Here is a 24,027-nt window from a genome sequence, read left to right on the forward strand (position 1 = left end):
CGCATGGGTCAAAGGGAAGTTAATTTTGTAGATAAAAGTAATAAACAAGTATATTACTCATCAAACTGTTGAGAAAAAGTTTGTTATTTTTGATGATTAAGACACATGAGCAACAGTTGGGTATTTTTGTTGTTGAAACGTATCACCTACACAGTAGACTTCTTCAGTCAATGTGTAGCAGTGAAATGACGTAATGACGTAATCAGTCCATAAATAGTATCTGAGGTGGTCAGTCCCTCAACCTGGAGAAGAGTTCATCTCCATGGTCTGGAACTATAGTTCCAGACCATGGAGCTGAACTTTTCTCCAGGTTGAGGGACTGATCACTTCAAATACTATTTATCCAAGGTTGATGGGCTGATTAAATCATCTTCATTTCACTACTACACATTGACTGAAGAAGCCTACTGTGTAGGTGATACGTTTCAACAACCAAAATACCCAACTGCTGTCCCATGTCTTATAATCATCACCTTATCGGTATTTTATACCATTATAAACAGTTTATTTTTGCTTTCAGTAAGGAACGCTAAACCCACAGGGGTCACACAACAGCTAAACTACAACTTTTAGTTGCAAACATGTGATAATGAAAGGCAAATAACAGTAATTAACATTTATTTGATTACTGGCCCTAATAAACATACGTGACACTTAAATAGCGACTTATTATAAAATAAGTCGCTTGTTAGCCATGAAAAAAACCATTTATGCCTGAATAAGCCATGAGCATTTCAAAATATGTATACAGAATTTTTGTGTGTATAAAAATTGCTAAGTTTAAAAGAGAAATGTAATGAATACAGGTAGATAAGACATACCAGAGTGCTAAAATCTATGGCAGTATGGCTGGAAAAAAGCATAACATTCATGGAATATACTATTCCTAATATTTTGGAAACAATAGATTTACATGTTTAGCGGCTCACCATGATGAGGTCTGCGACTAGTGAGTTGTATAGCCCTTCTGGCTTAGCGCTTCTTTTTGATAATAATAATAATAATAATAATAATAATAATAATAATAATAATAATAATAATTATAATAATAATAATAATAATAATAATAATAATAATGATAATAATAATAATAATAATAATAATAATAATAATAATAATAATAATAATAATAATGATAATAATAATAATAATAATAATAATGCGACTAGTGAGCCGGACAAGGGTGAATCGTCCAAATGTTCACAGTGAAAATCTTACGGTTCGAAGGCTTTCGTAAGAAAGAAAATCTTAGTCTTGAGGATCTCAGTGAGAAAACGTTTGTTACATGGAACCCTAAACCACGAACCGAAGGGTACTTTAGGATTTCCAGAGGTAGCCAGGTTACCACTGGAAATCTCTCACCAACAGCTTGAGAGCTAATGGTGATATGCTGGTGACCACTCGTAAGGAGTGGCAAGTTTGGAAGGAGGGAGAAGGGATATGGAATATAAAGGTAAAGCACCCAGCAAGCAGAACATGGTTTACACTGTATCAATATAATCTAAACTTCAGGTCCTTCCTAGCATGTAAACTACACGATTTGCCATTGTAACGGTGTTATCTGAACGTCATAACTAGTAACCTCCACATTATGGTGGCTACCTGGAGTTTACCTTTCCAGTTAACTCCAGGTAACCACCGTAATATGGCAGTTACTAGTTATAACGTTTAGATAACTTTGCTACAATGGCAAATCGTGTAGTTTACATGCTATGAAGGAACGGAAGTTTACAGTGGACATAATGCAATAATACTGGACAGAGTACAACAATTTTGACAACAGTCCAGTATATGAAGTCTGTGGATAAAGTCCACAGCATCAGTCATTAAACTAAAAATAAGCCACGAATAGGTAATTCTTGGCTAGGATAATGACTTTGAACAGAGTACACTCTAAGAAGGTCCTACGAGAGTGCTCTTATCAGTTAAGGATACACTCTGGGAGCCCTCACTACGGACGGGCTCTATTAAAGAAGGCAGTCACTAGATGTGCTTCACTGTGGGAGGCACTATGGGCGGGCTCCACTCAGGAAGACCCTGTGGGTAGGTTCCACTTTTCGTAGGCGGCGGTGCACTCCTGGAGGTGTGTACTCTTCGGCTGCAGGCGCCGTGGGCAGAGTCCCTCTTAAAAAAAAAATATATATTAACCTGTTGAAAACATATACATAATACAAACAGGTTTTAGTATACAGAGAAACTAACAAAAACTTGAAGTGTACGAAGGAAGATACTTGGGATTCAACGAGTTTGATTAAAAAATGCACTGAACATCACGTAGCTGCATAAATTAAAATAAAAAACTACTTATAAAACAGTATAAAACTACATACTGCACACATAAGAACCTATAAACATAACTGTTTACAGTACTTTATATAAACATTATTAGGGAGTTTGAGAGAAATGTTAAACTGTAAATAAGATTATGGAATAATTTTTTTTACCTGTAGTTAGTATTTAGGCTCTAATTAATATGCACTGTAATTAGGATGTGCTAAATTATATGTAATTGGGCTATAATAAATACACCTATAATCAGTATATTATTTAATTAGGATCTAATACATGAAATAAAGCTGTAGCATATATATAATTATGCTACTACAATAAAAAATATAATTAGGCTGCAATTTTAATTAGGTTCTAATGATAAATATAAATTGCCTGCAAATGAAGTCACATTTAACTCTGCATAATCCCTCTCCTTCCATTAATGGCTACAAGATCCTCAAATGTTACCAAACACTGTGAACCAAGATCAAGTGAGAACCATGATCATGCCATGAACCAGACAGGTAAAAAATCAGATCAAATAATGGCTATCCCTCCTACAGATAGAGGAAAATCCTTCAGATCAACCTTCAGGATGTAACCATCTTACATATAATTACAGGTTTCAGTAAACATCTTTATATTCAGTTGTTCTGAATGACAAGAAAGGATATGCAGAGGACACGAGTAGTTTATGGAGTTTTACTCTCAGTAGATATAGCGACAAATACATATGTTAAACCCAACATATACAAACCATACCACGGGCGGAGATAGAACCCGCAATCAGAGAGTCTCAAAACTCCAGACCGTCGCGTTAGCCACTGGACCAGCTAGTCACAATAAGATTCGTCCAACTAGGTATATTTCTACACCATAGGAAGATTAGCATAGGTGTTATGGTTTGTTTGCAATCGTGTCATTACGATTTCGTGAGCCAACATGTACAACCAGTGATGAACCTGCAATTATACATCAACCATATAAATAAATCTTCCTTGAAAAACTTGACAACAACACTGTCTACTATACCAACACTACAATGCTTCCTCTTGCCACATCTGTAACACATGATGCAAGCGATCCTAGAAGAGCCACCCAAACTTTAGTAATGTGATATATTACCCTGTGTGTCCTCCGGTAACCAACTGCACCCAGAAGCTGCTCCGTAGTACTAGGATGCCATGCCACTTTAATATGGACCTTAATCTTTCTAAAGAAATCTGGTACTAATTGGTAAAATTTTTGACCTCACAGCCCATGTACTGAACAAGACATCATTGTCACCTGTCTGAAGGAAACACTTTAAAATATACTACTGTATCTTATGTGTTGAATACACAAAGATAGGAACTTAGACTCCATGCTGTATGTACCTCAAAATGAATCTCATGCTGACAAATGCAAATAGCTACAACTAGCCACTCACAACTGGGTCATTTTATTGTTTTAATAGGGCTGAAATAACCTTTGGTTGGAGCTAGACAGACCTCTGCTATGCAGGGAAGAAGACTTTCTTTTTCCTTGGTGCTTACCTGATTTAAGAGTCCAGTAATTCATAGCTTGATGAAGATACTTTCTCTTTCGCCTCAGATTTGCCTATAGTGACATGGAATTGACTATTGCCCGGAGCCTTCTCTTCACTCTTTCCGACAGCAATGATGTAGTGGTTGTCGCACCTCCCCATAGAAGGTTATCCTGTTGTAAGCCTAGTGCCTGACTAGGAGTACTCTTGTGGTACAGTCAGTGAAGTGGGTGTATTTCAGCTTCTGGGCACCATAAACTTATGGGTACTTCAGTCTGATCGTGCTGTTATTCATAGCATTGCAAGGGAATCCTTGAAATGAAGATCAGTGGTCATGAATAAGTGCCCACAGAGGTGCCAATGGTGCCACTCATGACTATGGTGCACATTTTTAATTATTTTGGCAATTTCTGTTTTGCTGGGTGTTGTATGACTGCTGAGGTGCAGGTCAGTACCTGTGAGAAAATTTTAGGAGATTCTTTTAGTATTAATCATATGACTGGATTTCTAATCGATGCAAGATATTTTAACCAAGAGTGATATTATCCTATGGTTGCTAATATGATTAGTTTTTATTTAAGGGCTAGTTTATTAGAAGACTTGCTCATATCTGTGATTTTTTTTTTATCTTGTGAGTGTGTGGTGTGTGTGAGTTTGCATTGAAGAGTGTTGAATGACCTGTTTATTCCAGCACTACGTAAATTTTAAAACTTCTTTCCAGTCTAGATGGTGTAGTGGGTACTGAGGTGAGGAGAGACACAAATGGCTGGTGATTATTATATACCCTTCAACGTTATCTGATCTTCTGTGACTTCTGAAAAATATAAAAAATCATTGTAAACATGTTGGAAAATAATTTTAATATATATGAAAGAATTTTATTTTGATGAGACTATATTTCATATTGCAAAATGTATGTGAAACCATGAATATTATTTTTTTTTTTTTACATTTCTCTTTAAAACAAATGGTTTTGAGTTTCCCCGTTTTCTAGTTCCTGTTCCAGTTTGGGAAGTTTAGGAGTTGCTGAAACGGGGAGAGAGACAGTTGACTGCTGCAACTACGGCTGAGTGCTGATCTTGCTGAATGATTGTTCATGGCCACTACTGTGTCGAAGGAAGACATATCACCGACATACACAAACTTGGCTGTCACTATTTCACACTCTGGAGAGCATGAACTGGGCACCGGGGCTACAGAAACACCTACAAATCCTCGACTTATCCCTTACCCCAGTTCTCCTGAAATAGAAGTCAGAGAATAATGAATTTGGTATGGCTTTGTTTCTCTTTGGGCTAAATAACAATCTTCTGTGGGCCGTCACATTGCCGTAGTTATGAGATTAAGAACTCAGTAGGTACCATGGGTTGCATTGGCTGGCCTCTTCCATTTCACTGGATCTGTGGCTACATACGCAAATGCACAATAGAGGGAGGGTTAGAAACAAAATACTGAAGCCTTTCAATGCAAACCCGTCTTCTGAAGCTAGGCCATTTAATTAATTAGCTAGGGATTAGCTAAGAATTCCAAGGATTAAGTTGAAATGAGTGCCACAAGTCTCTGCTGTACTCAGTGAATGCATTATTACTTTTAGATCCACGATTATTGATTCAACTTAGAGTACGAAATGTTGTGTTTAGTTTAGAGTTCGAAATGCGTGTGTGATTTGAAACATATTTGCGTAAGCTTACTACCTATGTAGAAATTATGTCTACAAAATTATGATTTTTTCTCAACAGGAGTTAATAAACTAGTTACCTTAATAATACTATTATACAATTACTTTATAAAATAAATTAGCGTCCATTATTTTCTTTTTAATTAGAGATGAGGTAATTTAAGAATATCTAAATAACATCTACACAACTAACATAAAACGTTGTAGACTACATTAATTATGTCACAAGTATTTAACACAAATTAACCTCAAATAATCCTAAGCAAATATATGAACTCATTACCAGACAAGAATCATTGTGTTGGCCGCTGAGGCTGCCAGGTTCACTATATATTTTTCGCCATTTGGTGGAGACTGAATTGGGTTGACGGGTTGACCTCTTATTTGGTTAATGGGTTGACGAGTGGTGCATTGATGGATAATTTTTAATTATAGCCGCGGCGTCTGGAGCTGCATCATAGGAAATAAAAGACGTAGATAGAGCAAAACTCTATTAAAAATAATCGTTTCGCACAGTGAGAATCCTGAAAAATTATTTGATGACACATGATAGTTGTTCCTATTTAAATGACATAATCAATTTTACAAACTTAATTCTGGTGAGGTATTGAGGATATTTACTTTACTGTTACAATGGAGTTCCCAGTAATTATACTAAATATCATTTTACTGCGAATTAATTCAATGTATCCACCTAATTTTCTCTGGGTTATTTCCATTCTTAACATAGTTCAGTTATGGTTTGTCTATATTATTATTTTTTATTATATTTACAAAGTGCCCTCAATCCTAAACTCTGGTTACAGAGTCCAGTTTCAAAGCTTTTGGTGCATATTTCCATTATATTTTTTGTTACATAGTTGTGTATATCAATCATAGTTTACCTTGAGTAATATTTCTTTTACCTTAACAATGGTGATGATTACAGTTAAACTAATTGTCACCATTTACCTCTCTTGATCAGACAAAAGTTCGCCATTTTAAAGGCAATTATATTTAATGGTTATTTAAAACGCATTTCCTCCATAATCTCAAGGAGTTAATACTATTGTACGGGGGTCAACGCGGGGGCGTTGACCCCTGTAACATCCTCCAGGTATCCGTACGATATATTTCCACTTTCTAATCGCCGAGCCATTAACTGACTGTCCATTAACTTTAGTAGCGTGAATCCAGAATTTCCTGTTATCTTCTTTGCTTTGTTTATCATGTGGGTGTCAATTCCTTTACCCGTATGGGCGGTAACTCTTCCAAAATTAGATCTTGCAGATGGGATTCTTGAAGCAAATCTGGAAGCTCTTCTTGGGTTACCGGGAGATGTTATTCTTCTGGGCAATCTTGTTCAGAGTTAAAATCAATGTGGAGTGACTTAGGGATATCAAAGAATCCCTGAGTTTCCTGCAGAAGGAGTAGGCGTAGTGGATATCCTAAAATGAGTTGGAAGGTGGTTGTGAAGGCATGTGTATTTTAGATCTGAAAGAATCGAGACGATTTTCTTTTTAAGGGAATTGGTCTTTTTTGTCAGACCGAAGTGATTCGTGGAAACAAGTTAGCCGGTATTAGGTTTTGCAAATCGGAAGTACTGTGCCTGCATTAAGACAGACGGGTGAGAATGAGTTTATCTTAGTGGAAAGACAGCTTGGGTGCAAGTGATGGTAAATGCTTTTTCTTCTTTGCGTTGTCAGCCTGCCAGTGGATGTTGTCAGAGGACGTGATGGCTGGTAAATCTGAAACTCTGAACTGCACAATTTAATTTGAATTCCTCAGTATCGCATAAAAATGAATAAAATAAAACAATGGATACTATTGCTTTTTTATTGTTCTGATACAAATCATTATCTACAAGTGGTACGATGTGGCATGTCTTATTTAATAATTATGGTAATAATAATATTATTGATAACCATAATGGCAATAATGATCATCATAATAACTTTCACTCCATAAAATCCCCACACTTGGAAAAAGACGTCCCTAGTGATATCCGGCACGACGTAGCGCGCTACGATACCCTCCCGGGCGATATGTTGACACGCGTCCTCTGCCCGGGCCGCCGCCGCCCCCACCCCCTCATATTGGGCGGGCCGGTGCGGGCCGGGCTCCTGGCGCGGCCCGGCTGGGCGGCAGGCACTAGCATGAAGCCTAGCAGGATACTTCCTCTACAGCAATTCAAGTAAAATACTTACGAAGTTTTGGATCACAAATATGGTAACTAGGCAAGTAACGAGGGAGCAAACAAACATGGCGGGAGCTAAATAGCAGACCTAGCCCTAGAAGCTGGTGAGGGGGCTGCGGCCGCCCCTCCTGCTGGCCAGCAGGACCCAGCCAGGAGTAAATATGGCAGTTGGCGGGCCAGGCGCGGGCCAGGCGGGGGCCGGGCTGTGTAACGAGAAAGAATGAGGCTCCAGTGTCACCCGACCCACACCAAGCCCCAGACAGCAGCAACACGCGCGACTCTCCGTACCTTCTTCTACTCACGTAGCTTTTGAAAGCACGAGTTGGGCCGCACCGAGTGAGGTCCTGCGTGTGGTGCGGCCCGGCGCGGCCCGACCTGACTTAGGTTGGGCCGTCGGGTCGCGGGCTGATAGTCAGCGCTGCCGTGGACACTACGTTGTCACTAGTGAGGCCCAGCGCGGCCCTCCCAGGTCTGTGGTGGCCGCCCGGGGCACTCTTCAGGAATCCTTCGTAGGAAAACAGTGGTACAGAAAAGCTGCTGTTGTGACAACCAGCGTCCAGGGCGACATGGGTGTGATATGCATTATTCACGATTGGTTCAGGGAACTGGTCAAAAACAAGGGGGCTTGATGGATGATCATGCTCGGCTGGAATGTAATTTATCAAACATCACCTGTAGGCAGTATGTTGGCTTCATTTAATATTATTAAGCTTATTGTTTTTCTTTAATGCTTTTTTCTTTTAAACTTCGGTGCGATCAGATAAAATTAAGAGCGTCATATGCAAAACAAACTTGTTAGAGGCACACACACATTAACTCGGGCAACACAGCAAGTGGAGGCAAGACTCAGTGAGAATTGAAGTGCATCAGACATTGGTCAACAGAGACAAACAATGCACAGACCTATACAATTAACAGTCAGGGTTTTTTTTTGTAAGCCACATTTTCGGTGCCCTGAGATCTTTCAAGCTTCCACGTGAAGAGTTGTCAAGACTCAAGAGCATACAAAATAGCATAGTTACCCCGATCCACAGAGCGCCGTTCCTCCCAGGGGGAGAACTAAAGAAAAGATCCTCCTGTAGGAACTAGGGCGCTACTATAACTCCGACGTAAACATTGGCATGATGCCGAAGACTCATTACTGGTATTCCACACAGTGGAGGTCTGTTCTGCCCACGCTAACCACTACTGAGAACTGCTCTTACTATGGAGTCACCTCCTCAGTCGGAAGCTAACCTCTTACAAATGCAACTAGCGAAACTCACACTACTTTACATGTATATCGGAAATTTCTTTGAGGAACTTTCTTAAATCTACCGCTATGTTTCTAATAGTGCCTCACAAGCTGGGGATGGGGGAAGGGGGATTTATTTACAGTATGATGCGGGATAATGACTGGTTGTCATGGCAGCTATTAGTATGATGAAGTTGACTATTTATACATATGTAGATCGGGGGACAGAATTTTGATTTGAGGTTTGATAACACTTTCGAGTTGGGCACCAAATCTTCGTCGCACCGTACTACCAGAACACGAGTGGTGATGCAGAAGACAAGAACGTGAAATAATTGGAGTATATGAGGGAAAGTAATTGAACAAGCAGAAACTTAAAACATGTCAAACTCATTAAAATTATATCTGCATAAATCATACGTGACACACCGCAATTGTACAACAATCGATAACAATTGATTTGTTTGTATCGATAACAAGGTCCATTTGAAATCCATCCACCAGTTCTTTTCGGGGTTTACATATATATATATATATATATATATATATATATATATATATATATATATATATATATATATATATATATATATATATATATATATATATATATATATATATATATATATATATATATATATATGTCGTGCCGTATAGGTAAAATTGGTCAATTAGCAAGAACTCATTTAAAATTAAGTCCTTTCTAAAATTTTCTCTTATATGTTTAAAGATATATTTTTTTCATTTACGTTAATGTAAAGATTAATAATTTTGTACCAAAAGAACCTTAGAAAACTTATCTAACCTTATTATAACAAGCGATATTTAATTTAGCCTAATCTAAATATATTGTAGATAAGTTAACAATAATTTAATAATAAACAAACACAATGAAATTAATGCATACACAAATTTTCGCTTGCCTTATTCGGCAAGAAGAGCTTTGCTATTTAAGCCAAAATCGCAAGTTTTACCTGTATGGTGCGACATATATATATATATATATATATATATATATGTATATATATATGTATATATATATGTATATATATATATACATATATACATACATATATACATATACATATACATATATATATACATATATATATACATATACATACATATATATATATATACATATATATATATATATATACATATATATATACATATATACATATATATATATACATATATACATATATATATGTATATATACTTCGTGCCGAATAGGTAAAGCTGGTCAATTGGCAAGAAATCGTTTAAAATTAAATCTTTTCCAAAATTTTCTCCTATAAATTTAAAGGATTTTTTTATTAATGCTAATATAAAAATTAATGATTCTGTGCGCTTGTTATAATATGGTTAGGTAAATTTCCTAAGGTTCTTTTGGTACAAAATCATTACTTTTTTACAATAACATAAATAAAAAAAATTATCTTTTAATGTATAAGAGAAAATTTCAGAAAGGACTTAACTTTTAATGAGTTCTTGCTAAATGACCAGTTTTACCTATTCGGACGTATATATATATATATATATATATATATATATATATATATATATATATATATATATATATATATATATATATATATATATATATATATATATATATATATATATATATATATATATATATATATATATATATATATATATATATATATATATATATATATATATATATATATATATATATATATATAATATTGCTGAAAAATCGATAGCTTACTAATACATTAATATTTATTCTCTGAAGATTAATTAAGTTGAGGAGGTTTTCATAATTTGAAATATATTTTGTGAAGAGAATGAGGGGAGACACTCCCTTTCTGTAACAGGTTCTAGTTTACTCCAGTATTACTGAAAACGGGTGAAGCAGAGAGCGCTGGTGGAGGGTAAACCATACGAACCTTGGAGATACATGATCGCTATAACAAGGCACGAGGTGGTGGCTAGGAAGGCACAGTATGAACCGTGACCAGGACCTTCTAGCAGTGCCGCCACAGAAAAAATACCATGAAAACCTCAATGTTGTGATATTGGTTTTTGACGCAAATCGCATGATATCGCTCTCAGATTTATGGAGTTATACTTCATTTGCGGCCGAATGTGTCACTTGTGTCCTGCGTTGTGAGGGGACTTGCCAAGGTTTGTGACACAACCGCAGGTTTCAAGCCTTTCAGTGCTCTATCCGACATAGCTTATGGCAATGTGCTATGTATAGGACTGATTGGGAGATGACTGGGTTGACGAGGGACTTACAACTAGCGGTTGCATCACATTTTCTGAGCAGCACTTAAAGATACAAGCACCACCAGTCACAGCGCAGGGTTGGAGCTCGGGCCTCGCACACTCCACCTATAGATGCCTGATGCTCTATAGTAATGAACAATAAATGGTTCACTCTTTGCTCCATGGGAAAGAGGCTGTAAAACCGACAAGCTGATAAAAGAAGACACTATGGCCGATTGGAAACTTTTTCCTAGTCAATGTTTATCTTGAAAACAAAGTTTTTTTTTTTCAGATTTATGACTAAAAAATTGGTCTTTAAGAGAAACGCTGTTTCTATTACGGTTTATATTCTGCCATTATGTCTTTGTATTCTTATTCCATGTTAGTAACCAAGGAAATTTCCTCAGTCGTTGAACGAGAGTAGCTTTATAACTGTGTAATCACAGTCCATATTTCTCTAAATCACCTTGCTAACAGATGATCAAAGGAAAGACTCTGACAAGCTGAAAAAAAATCTGTAATTACTATTAAGAACATTAAAAACTTTGAGCAGTCTAAGGAAGTGGTTCCCAACCTTTGGTTTAGTCAGAGGATACCCTCCTTTTTTTTTTTTTTAACCTCCCCACATGCTCAAGGTTGCAACTTTAGGCTCCGTTGATTAATAAAATATATAGTAACCAAAAAATAACTATTATAAACACAGTAACGTCTCACGAAGCCACAGGAATAACTCAGAGGGCTCCCGGGGGTCCGCGGCCCACGGGTTGAGAACCACTCACAATGTAAGACTGACCCAACACGATGTTAGGTTAGGGAATGATTGACTGTGAGTTGTGTAGTGAGAAACTCGACGTGGCTGACTCTATCTCTGTTATTTACATGGACAAACGGTCAGGAAAACTGTTATCATGATACAGTAAATCATTCACAGATGGTACATCATAAAGGAAAACCCCGCACAGTCGTACAGTGCCTACGGTATAAGAAGTAATCTGGTTTTATGCAAAGTAAGGTAGCTTCAGAGCCTTGGATCAAGAACTCTTCACCAGCATCAAGGCGTCACCTTGAAGATCGTAAGACGTGAGGAGGATACAGGTTTAAACGTTGAGAAAATTTAACAAGATTAGTGTGTGTACAAGTAAACACACAACATCGGATTTGATCCTCATTATTTTATTTGGAATAAAACGCTGTACCCGTATGGGATAATGGGAGGTAATCAGGTTTGATCCAAAGAAGGGGAGCGTAGCTTCAATTCCCTGAATCAAGATCCCTGCATTAGCTTATCTACAGGCGGAATAAACGCTCAGTCTTCTACCGCATAGCTTCACATAACTAACGTTTAATATTAAACCTGATTTTCACTCTTGGGAAAAAAATTATGTAAAATTTCACAGAATTTTTACCTCATAATTTTTCAAATGTTTGTAAATGATTTACAAAAGTCGTTGAGGGACATAAATGAAGACCCAATTTGTAGAGAAAGTTATGGAGACAACGTTTCGCCCTGTGTATAGAGTTTTATCAAGACATAACCTGACAGAGCCTTACACTGAGCGAAACGTCGTCACTGTAAAATTTTATTCCGCAATGTCTTCAATAAATCAGTTTAAGCCCCGATGTTTCTCTCATTCTCGCCCTTCCGAGGGTTGACTTCATGACGCTGAAGGAAGTTCTTGATCTAGGGACTTCATGTATTTTCAAGGGAAGCGCTAAGCCCGTAAGGGTAACACAGTGCCATGGTAAAGAGAGAGGTAATCAAGGCTGATCTGAGGAAGAGGAAGAAAGCTCCTGGTCCTTGGATCAAGAGTCTTTCTCAAGCATTAAAGCACCACACTTCTTTACCTCGGATCCAACCCGACTTCCCGTTATTCCTAGGGGTATGAACCCAAATAGGTTTAGCGCTTCCCCATGCATATAATAATTCCCAATGGGGGTTTAAAGTCTATCGACTACACGAGGGTCATTAAGGCTGCGTGTCACCTGTTCACCACCTCTCAGTGTATAAACACTGAGAAGAATATACTTTTCAGTGTATATATCCTTGATGCCCAGTCCTGTAGGTTGTTGCTTAAGGTATGCAGGATGCTGTCTTCGGTACCTGATCAGCTAGGCTGTGGTTCTTACGTCAGTTTATGTGCGGCCAACAGTAACAGCCTGAACATTAAAATGGTATAAAATACCGACAGATTGTTAGGTAAGACACATATGCAACAGTTAGGTATCTTTATTTCGAAACGTTTCGCCTACACAGTAGGCTTCTTCAGTCGAGTACAGGAAAGTTGATAGAAGCAGAAGATACTTGAAGACGATGTAGGGACTGACCACCTCAAAACTTTAAGGGTGATGGACTGATTACATCGTCTTCAAGTATCTTCTGCTTCTATCAACTTTCCTGTACTCGACTGAAGAAGCCTACTGTGTAGGCGAAACGTTTCGAAATAAAGATACCTAACTGTTGCATATGTGTCTTACCTAACAGTAACAGCCTGGATGATCAGGCTCTGATCCACCACGAGGCCTGGTTTCAGACCGGGCCGCGGGGGCGTTGACCCCCGAAACCCTCTACAGGTATACTCCAGGTATCCTGAGGTTTGGAAGTAAATAAAAATATTCTGTAACAACAATTATATAGCAGCCCTGTATGTTGTGATATATTTATATGACTTGTATTCAACTATACCTACATAATGAATCTTAGGAATAACCATGTAGGATAACAGTCGCAGTACCGTGGCTGCAACAAATCGCAAATAACACAGACTCAGGAGAGGAGACTTTAGACAATGTTTCGGTCTGTCCCGGACCATTATCAAGTCATTTGATAATGGTCTACGATGGATTGAAACCTCGTGTAATATGTCCTATCCAAAGTGTGAGTTATTCGTTAATATATATCTAGTTATCCCGTGCCTCAGGTGTGATCATGTATTGAGCGAGTGTGAGGCTCCCTGGTTAATTTGGTAGCCTTAATCATTATCGGCAACACAGTGGTCATTAAAACTGCAAATCACCATACACTAGTGTGAAAGAATAATTAAAGCCCTAGAATAGGGACTAAAATGATCTCTGAAGGTAAATGCACTGCAGTAGTGTATATTTCAGCCTCACAGAGAGGCCGTCTTCAGTTGCGAATGTGAGACAGAGATGTTTACTTTTCTCGTTATTGTGAGTCCAAATTTTAGTCTCCTGGGGTTTGGGAAGAGAGACGACGAACCATCAAATCCAGCAAGGTTTGAGAGGCAAGACTTGCTGACAAATACAGTAAAAAAAAATCAATAGAGCTTTATCAGCTCTGTTTAGTCTAACGAAAGGTTTGCTCTGCAGAGTCTGTCAAAATCAGCCTGAGTAAAGGATAGTGAGGGTGGGAATGGTGGAGTGGGGAGAATTGTCAGCAGGGAGACATCATAGTGTAGGTTATGCGAGGCCCCGAGCAGCGACTTGCACCCATACCTGCCCGTGGATGTAAAGAACTGCCTACCTACAGCGTGTATAACAGTGTGGTGGAGTCGTACAGTCTAAATTAACAGAAAGGCACAATAAGCAAGACGGGAAGACCATCGCCAGTTAGGTCGTTAACAAGACTCTCCAAATACATTTGAGTATGGATCGCCTGCTTTTTATGTATACTTCAACTTCACGACATACATACCTCTATATGTATGGTAAAGCTAAGTAAGCGTCAGGCCACTTAATGACGTAGGCGGTAGTCTTGCCTTCTTTACAAATGGATGTCATTAAAATAGTGTAAATAGGTGTAACAGTATGCGTAGTGGAAGCTCAGGCCTCCCGCTCTGCTGTCCGCACCCATCACCAACATGGCAACAACCACAGCACACCACACACTTCCTTACTTTTAATGCCGGATTAAAAAGTTGCAATGAGGTATTTCACTTTCTATGGCGTAGGGCCAGACAGCAATACGCGGGGTGCCGTCCCGGGCTCCCTACATTAGTCCGTAACTTCGATATTTTTTTTTCTTTGACATGGTAACAACATTAACAAAAAAATAGTGCTGTAGTACCAGTACTTATCCGTAGCGCAACCTGGGTTGCACTAGATTAAGGGGCTATAATATTACAGCTCATGGGGTCAGTCATATTAATGGTATTATTATCAATAAGGTGCATTTACAGAGGTGGCAGTGCATAGATGTTATGTTATTGAAGAACTCTCTACAAAAAGTAATTATTGCTTTCATTTTAGGCTCACCATGCGTGACCACTTAGCCTTTCAAACTAAACCCAGGCTAAGGACAGCGACTCATCGCAAAGTTAGACAAAGTAACGCTTCTTAATTGACCAGTCTACTAAACTTTTGGAATATTGAAGCAATTTAGCAACCTATATGAATAGTCATATTGCTATCTAGGAGAAACTCAATGATAAAAGGATTCAGTGCAGGACAATGGTAAATGGCAGAGTTCTCAAGACTAAATACATGGATTAACAGCCGTGAAACAAATCCTAAGTTCTTTAGCATGAGAACCAACCTACCCGATACCTACAATTTACCTCCAAAGCTTCACTACTCGCCCACACGACGTCTAACCTGGTTGCGAGAACGAGACTGAGGTCAGCCTCTGTCACCATTACGACAGGTTGTAGTTAAACTCATTTTTTAGATACACAAACAAAACAAAACGGGTCTTACTACAACGCTGCCCAAGATGCACACTGGCTGACCCCACCATAAATTGAGCAGCATAAATAAGTGATGATCTAGTGGCTTATGAGACTAGGGGAACAATACTAGAGTACCTACAGCTACGCTCCCTATGTATTAGACTTCAAAATCACTCGTCTTTATGGAGCTGACTGATCATCAGTAGTTTGCAGAACTTTTAAAAGAGTTCTTCAAAATGTTAGAGAAAACTATCTTATTATAATATATATATATATATTTTTTTCTAAACTGCATAAAGTAAAAATTTATTTCGAAAATTCTACTTATACTCCACAAGTTCATAAATCTGTCACATAATGCCACACCGAATGATAAGTCCTGGAGGCTAAAAAAAAAAGTTTAATATTTACAAATGTGGGAGCTAAAATAAGCTTAGATATTTAGCCAAAATTTTATGATTAAGGACATGAATTTTTTGTTTAAATTACTAGGAGCCAAAAAATGATTCTGTACACATACGATCCAGGAAAATATGAGAAACTGTGATACAAGGGAAGATGTTTAAGTGACCAGAAACAGTGGAGTCTAAAACTGGAGATGCTATAATGGGCGACATATCCCAGCTAATGTAGCTGAGTGTTAACCAGACGACCTTGTAAAGAGTCGTCCTCACCAGGTCCCTCCTTGCACTGTCGTCTACTCACCTCCAGGTCACCGCCTACTTACCACACACACTCCCATTTGGCTACCATGACAGTCTAGTCAGGCTCTTTATTTTATCATAAATGGACACCGACCATAGGCGGCGTTTAACAGATCCACTCTTTAAAAGTAAAGTTCCAACAGGGTTTGGAAGCAGGGTTGTGTGTGTGTTTGTGTTGAGGGTTGCAGCCGGAGACGTCAGACAAGGGCATGAAGGTAGCGGTAAACTTATTTGTAGGAGAACCTGGCCTGCCCCTCATGAGTGACCCGCTGCAACACGCCCCTCCCCATCTCTGGACCAGGACCTCAAGCTCAGATACATAATTACACCTTAACACCTATTTTTTTTTCTGATATATTACTTTCCCCAGTCACTTCCTTGTAAGTCTTGCCTTATTACAGTACTCTAAGACTGCTAACAATAAGGAAATAATATATGTTTCTTGGACAGATGTAACATGTTATTCTTTTCCCGTCTTTCCTCATGGACTCTTGATTTAGTACCATTGTTTTCGGCTTAAGCAGGAGAGGTGGAAGAATGAAGCAGCAGCCTGTGGAGTTTCACACAGCCAACCTCATATACCCACCATGATTGTTTTTTTTATTGCACTCGGTGAGAGAGTTTCCCAGACAGCAGATTTCTTAATTAAATTTCAGGTTTTATTCTCATCACAGGTGATATGAGCTCTTTGATCAGAAAATTTGCATCCCGTGTAAAACGCGAGCTCTCTGATATACTTTTTCTCAAACACATAAGTGTCGGATTATGTGGAAAATGATTCCCAGTTCAGAAATTATTCTGAGAAATTTCAATAATTTCCGCTGATAAGTTTTAGATTATCAATGACATTGATTGTGAAAATTCAAATCACTATTTAACTTTATACAGGGCAGTATAATAATTTCTCACGGCAGCAAAATCACTATTTTTTTTTTTTACAATGAGCACTCCAATCATTAGGAATTTTTCTCGAGGTGGGACGAGAGGACGCATAATGGCAGAGGTCAGAAAGTTTGGGGGTCCCAGGCAGTCTCAGGGTTGTGAAAACAGTGTTTTCACGTTCCACGGCTGCTCCTCTGCTTGCCTGTGTGTGTGTGTGTGTGTGTGTGTGTGTGTGTGTGTGTGTGTGTGTGTGTGTGTGTGTGTGTGTGTGTGTGTGATGATATACTAAGATATTTCCGCGTGATGTATACATATTTGCTCGCTTAAACGTCTGAACGAGTTCATGTACGTGAACCGAAGCATGTGTAGACCTTCATGAGCAAGAACAGTGTAGGTGTTTGTCAACAACCTCGGCTAAAAAAATAATATACCACCATTGCTTGAAGCCCCGACTGCAACTTAGTGTCAATCTTTTACCAGATGGAGGATTTAATGGAAGAATGCTGAGATGGAAGCACCAAACACATGGCTGCAGCTGCCATTACTGCAACAAACTACAAGATAAGCTGTACGATGGTTTTGTTGATTTAAACCTATATATAAAATTCGTGGGGTAGTAGTACTTTCATTGGGCAGACTGTGATGATAGCTACAGTATTAGATATGGCTGGGGTTAATAATGTTGTGGGTGTTGTCGTTATTGTGGTGGGTCTAGATCAGTGTCAGGCTGATTGTTAAATCGGCTGTACGTGTGTGAAGTCAGCAAAACAAGTATGGACTGAACTGTGTGTGTGAGGAGTGGCTTGTACTGCAGAATCGTGTTGTTAGTTATCAGTTCGCACGATAGCATCAGGCAGTGTGGAGGAGGGAGCAGCCTAGAGGTGGTGAGGGCTTGGTGGGCCGGGCAGTGTTGGGCTGACGACAGGGCTGACGCTGGGGCTGAAGGAGGGGCCGACTGAGGGGCTGACGAGGCTGACAGAGCTGATGTTGTGTTATTGGAACAACACGGCAGGTCAGGAGGGGCGGCTTGGTCTCTCCACTGACCGGAACACTATCTGCGGGGTAAACAACATCTTAAAATATATAATTCACGAGAGGAGGAGGTTCCACAGAGTCATGATAACAAAAGTTGTGTATGGGGCACTGAGGAGACGATCTGGTGATCTCCCAGACATAAGTCGCCGTCGTTACAACACCTGGGTGGGAAGGAAAAAAAATAGCCTAGTGCAGTATACTGGGAGTCCTTTATTGAAATCGCATCGCCCACGCAGTGGGTTCTATCAAACCATAAAAAGTGACTCGATAAAGCTCACTGTGTGGGCCAAACGTCATCAACAAAGGATCGCATTATACTGCGTTTGTTTCTCTTTCCATCGTGTCGGTATTTGACATTATTTTCTCTCTACCAGCTTGGGGGGAGACTACTGATACTTGTTTTCCTTCCTGGTACTGACGGTATCCGGCGCTACGTGGCGAACCAGTTCAAATCCTTGATACCCCTTACACACACAAAAAAAATATATAACACATACTCACATATACAAAAGTAATACACAAGATAGTAGTAATGATTTACAGTATTTGAGATGCTACAGGGTGTTTCAAATATATGGACCCAATTTCAAAGCAATACTGTTTTGAAATTGGGTCATTGGGTTTGAAACACCCTATCAATTGATCCTTCAAGGGGAAATAACATGATATTGGTGAAGGCTTCTTTAATCAGGGAACTGAAGCTCTTTTGTCGGATTAAACCTGATTACCTCCCACATTCAGGTGATCCATCACCTGTATGATTATAGCACTTTCCCCTGAATTAATAATTGTATAATTTGAATAATGAATCAATATGCTTTCGAAGTATACCAGATATGCATAGAATCAAATTCCCCCTCTCCCCATTTTTTTTTATAAGACTGGCGGTGTCCCATGTGGATACTGTGGTAAAAAGTACATTGGGAAGACAAGTAGGAGTTTATCGGTGAGGATTAACGAACACACACATGAAAGTTTAGACACATGTGCAACATCTGGATATCTTTATTGTAGATGTTTCGCCATCCAGTGGCTTTATCAACACAGATTCTAGGACATAATTAGAAGACAGTAGAACTATATACATGTATTGATAAAGCCACTGGATGGCGAAACGTCTACAATAAACATAACCAGATGTTGCACGTGTCTAAATTTTCATATTGTCGGTATTTTATACCTTTCTTGCACAGAACACACACATGCTTGTATCGTGGATGACTCGAGTTACGCCAAAGGACGTTTGATAAACTGGAGCAAAGTCCAGCTTATCATTGCTGAACCAGAACTAAATAAATGGCAACATTTAGCGGCATCCTTGATAGCGGCGATGGATATGGTGGTTCAAAGGACAGGAAGTTAAAACATCACAACCACGCTGACCCACGTGATTCAGGATCACGCATTGTGACGCCCACCTTGAGACAGCCATATATATATATATATATATATATATATATATATATATATATATATATATATATATATATATATATATATATATATATATATATATATATATATATATATATATATATATATTTTATTATCACACTGGCCGATTCCCACCAAGGCAGGGTGGCCCGAAAAAGAAAAACTTTCACCATCATTCACTCCATCACTGTCTTGCCAGAAGGGTGCTTTGCACTACAGTTTTTAAACTGCAACATTAACACCCCTCCTTCAGAGTGCAGGCACTGTACTTCCCAACTCCAGGACTCAAGTCCGGCCTACCGGTTTCCCTGAACCCCTTCATAAATGTTACTTTGCTCACACTCCAACAGCACGTCAAGTATTAAAAACCATTTGTCTCCATTCACTCCTATCAAACACGCTCACGCATGCCTGCTGGAAGTCCAAGCCCCTCGCACACAAAACCTCCTATATATATATATATATATATATTATATATATATATATGTTATATATATATATATATATATATATATATATATATATATATATATATATTAAAATTTTCTGTTTACTTGTGTTTTCTTATCCCCAGGTTGATGTTAATGCAAGGAGAGGAGGAGAAAAAGACACAGTTACAAAGAAATGCTTTATGTACTTTGATGTTCTGTCTGTGGAACACATATCTTCTGTCTGGCGAAACATCGTAATGAAGTTTCTTCCTGCAGCTGTGTCTTTTTCATCTCCTTTTGTCGGCTGTACGCCATATGTCTACATTATTATCATTATCATTATTATTATTATTATTATTATTATTATTATTATTATTATTATTAACATTATTTTTGTATTAATAGGTACATTTTAAATGTAAGTACACAGCTCCGAAAAGTGCCACCATAGACCATGAAATCTGGAAATATATAAGGAAAATTAAGTATTGATTATTCATAACTTATAAAACAGAAGAGCATCACATAGAGGGCGCTGGCAGGAGCTGAAACCACGAGAACAACATTAAGTACGAAATACATGCCTTGCAAAACACTTAAGTTAAGCACAACTTGCTCTGGATAGTAACTGGATGGGTGATCACTAGTTTTGCACAAAGGTATTGAACATCATTTCTCAGACAGGGTGAGAACATGTAAGAACACGCTAACGTAGAACGCAAGAACAGGAAAGAATGGACACTGCAGTAGGTCCAATGATCCATGCTAGGCAGGTCTAACTCAAACCTACTCATATGCCCATCCCTCCTATGTTTAAAACTACCCAGAGTTCTCGCATGTTTAAACAAGAGATGCATGATTCCCTTTGATTCATGTGGAAGCGTTAAACCCATAGGTGTCATATGTCGCCCTGAGAATGCGGGAGTTGGGAGAAAATAAAGCCTGGTAAGAGGAAGGGGAAGGCAGCTCCAATTCCTTAGGTCAAGAGCAGATTACTAGCCTCAAGGGACTCCAGTTGGTGCCCGCAAGTTGAGTCTAGCATCAAGGGACTCCAGTTGGTACCCGCAGGTTGAGTCTAGCATCAAGGGACTCCAGTTGGTACCCGCAAGTTGAGTCTAGCATCAAGGGACTCCAGCTGGTACCCGCAGGTTGAGTCTAGCATCAAGGAACTCCAGTTGGTACCCGCAGGTTGAGTCTAGCATCAAGAGACTCCAGTTGGTACCCGCAAGTTGAGTCTAGCATCAAGGGACTCCAGTTGGTACCCGCAAGTTGAGTCTAGCATCAAGGGACTCCAGTTGGTACCCGCAAATTGAGTCTAGCATCAAGGGACTCCAGTTGGTACCCGCAGGTTGAGTCTAGCATTAAGAGACTCCACTTGGTACCCGCAGGTTGAGTCTAGCATCAAGGGACTCCAGTTGGTACCCACAGGTTGAGTCTAGCATCAAGGGACTCCAGTTGGTACCCGCAGGTTGAGTCTAGCACCAAGGGACTCCAGTTGGTACCCGCAGGTTGAGTCTAGCATCAAGGGACTCCAATTGGTACCCGCAGGTTGAGTCTAGCATCAAAAGACTCCAGTTGGTACCCGCAAGTTGAGTCTAGCATCAAAAGACTCCAGTTGGTACCCGCAAGTTGAGTCTAGCATCAAGGGACTCCAGCTGGTACCCGCAGGTTGAGTCTAGCATCAAAAGACTCCAGTTGGTACCCGCAAGTTGAGTCTAGCATCAAGGGACTCCAGTTGGTACCCGCAGGTTGAGTCTAGCATCAAGGGACTCCAATTGGTACCCGCAGGTTGAGTCTAGCATCAAAAGACTCCAGTTGGTACCCGCAAGTTGAGTCTAGCATCAAGGGACTCCAGTTGGTATCCGCAAGTTGAGTCTAGCATCAAGGGACTCCAGTTGGTACCCGCAAGTTGAGTCTAGCATCAAGGGACTCCAGTTGGTACACGTAGGTTGAGTCTAGCATCAAGGGACTCCAGTTGGTACCCGCAAGTTGAGTCTAATAAGACAATCTTCAGTGTCTTCCGACAGCCTCAGAAGAAAGTGTTTATCGGAGGTCAGCGGCTCTCGTGTACCTGCTGAGAGTTTAATCTTTAAATAGAATACAGTATATACCATGAGGTATACGTCGGAGTATATACACTGAGAGTCTGCTTAAATCCTTATTTTTAGAGATTAACATATGTATGACTGGCGGTGAAGCGAGTACATGCAGTCCTAATGACCATTTATGTACTCGAGAGGATTTAAGCCCAATTTATCAATCGAAATATTAACATTCAGTTGTAATTAAAAAAAAATTAATCTGTGCAATATTTCAACAACTTTAGGGATTTTCAAAAATTTTCCTGAAAAACTATATTTTATATATATATATATATATATATATATATATATATATATATATATATATATATATATATATATATATATATATATATATATATATATATATATATGTATAGTCAACGTTCCACTCTTAACTAGTTTGGCTTTGTAAATATGAATTTGTAATAATAATCTACATCACTTGTAGTCACAAGAACAAAGTTATGCTTATGGTCTTCCATGTTTAGTAGTGTTCCATATGCAGAATTTAAAAGTTTCCATTGGGTTTATTACAAAGTATAGTTACCTGATAACATGAGAAATCGAGAATAATTTCAGATGGTACATTTTTACATATAAATAACTTACAATATCTCCGCAACAATGTGAGACTCTTGGTTATCAGTAATTTGTCATCTCGATACACTCGTAATCCCACATTTTGCCTGGAAATAATAAAAGGCCAACCCTTACCGGGTGACGATCTGTGATCTCCCTTATTGTCTCCAAGGAGGATCTGATAGGGGGTTCCCTCCCTCTAGAATGGCATCAGTGGCACTGGGAGTGAGGCTTTTGTTGCTCCTCACTGTGGCGTGCTGGGGATCCCGGCTCTCATCACCAGCGTTTGACATTGTCTCCCGCATGCCTCTCTGAACTTTTCAGGTCACTTGTCTTGCGAAATATTGCCAATTTGTAGCTACAGACGCAGAGCTATGCTCGTTTAGTTCCATGTTCAATTTAGAATATATATATATATATATATATATATATATATATATATATATATATATATATATATATATATATATATATATATATATATATATATATATATATATATATACGTTAAAATGTCTCCAGTGGTTGTGGGATTCACTATGTCCTCTTGGATCCTATTTTAAGAGTCTATTTTTTTTTGCGAGAAGGTAGTTCCCAGCAGCCTGTCCGGTCAAAGACAAGAATAGGGTGAGCTGATTGAGGATTGAGCCTTAGCAATTTCTAGTGTGGAATAATCTACATGCAGTTCCATGGGTCTCGACGGGGCATACACCGTGAGTGGCTCTGTGAACTCCAAGAAGAAAAAGAAGAAAGAAACTAAGTTTCTGAAGGCTCTATACAGCGTAAGTCACCAGCGGCCCTGTGAACTTTAACACGAAGAACCGCAATTTGGTCTTGTCTTCAAGACAGTGCAATTTGGTCTTGTCTTCAAGACAGTGCAATTTGGTCTTGTCTTCAAGACAGTGCAATTTGGTCTTGTCTTCAAGACGGTGCAATTTGGTCTTGTCTTCAAGACGGTGCAATTTGGTCTTGTCTTCAAGACAGTGCAATTTGGTCTTGTCTTCAAGACAGTGCAATTTGGTCTTGTCTTCAAGACAGTGCAATTTGGTCCTGTCTTCAAGACAGTGCAATTTGGTCTTGTCTTCAAGACAGTGCAATTTGGTCTTGTCTTCAAGACAGTGCAATTTG

The 24,027-nt window shown here is 38.9% G+C and overlaps 1 protein-coding gene and 1 long non-coding RNA gene across 2 annotated transcripts in view; both read right to left on the minus strand.

The window, feature by feature from the left end:
* Positions 1-620: 620 nt before the first annotated feature.
* Positions 621-9,867, minus strand: LOC128696560 (uncharacterized). The gene is made up of 3 exons (XR_008408176.2): positions 4,475-9,867; positions 3,807-4,251; positions 621-2,124 (listed from the first exon to the last, which is right to left on the minus strand). It is a non-coding gene; the product is annotated as an uncharacterized lncRNA (long non-coding RNA).
* Positions 9,868-13,524: 3,657 nt separating this feature from the next.
* Positions 13,525-24,027, minus strand: part of shakB (shaking B) — a 576,504-nt gene continuing 566,001 nt past the window's right edge. Inside the window, exon 4 of the mRNA XM_070094664.1 lies at positions 13,525-18,391. The gene's annotated coding sequence lies outside the window, so the exon portion shown is untranslated. The remainder of the gene's footprint in view (positions 18,392-24,027) is intronic.

Source organism: Cherax quadricarinatus, chromosome 47, assembly GCF_038502225.1.
Source record: "Cherax quadricarinatus isolate ZL_2023a chromosome 47, ASM3850222v1, whole genome shotgun sequence".
Lineage (NCBI taxonomy): Eukaryota > Metazoa > Arthropoda > Malacostraca > Decapoda > Parastacidae > Cherax > Cherax quadricarinatus.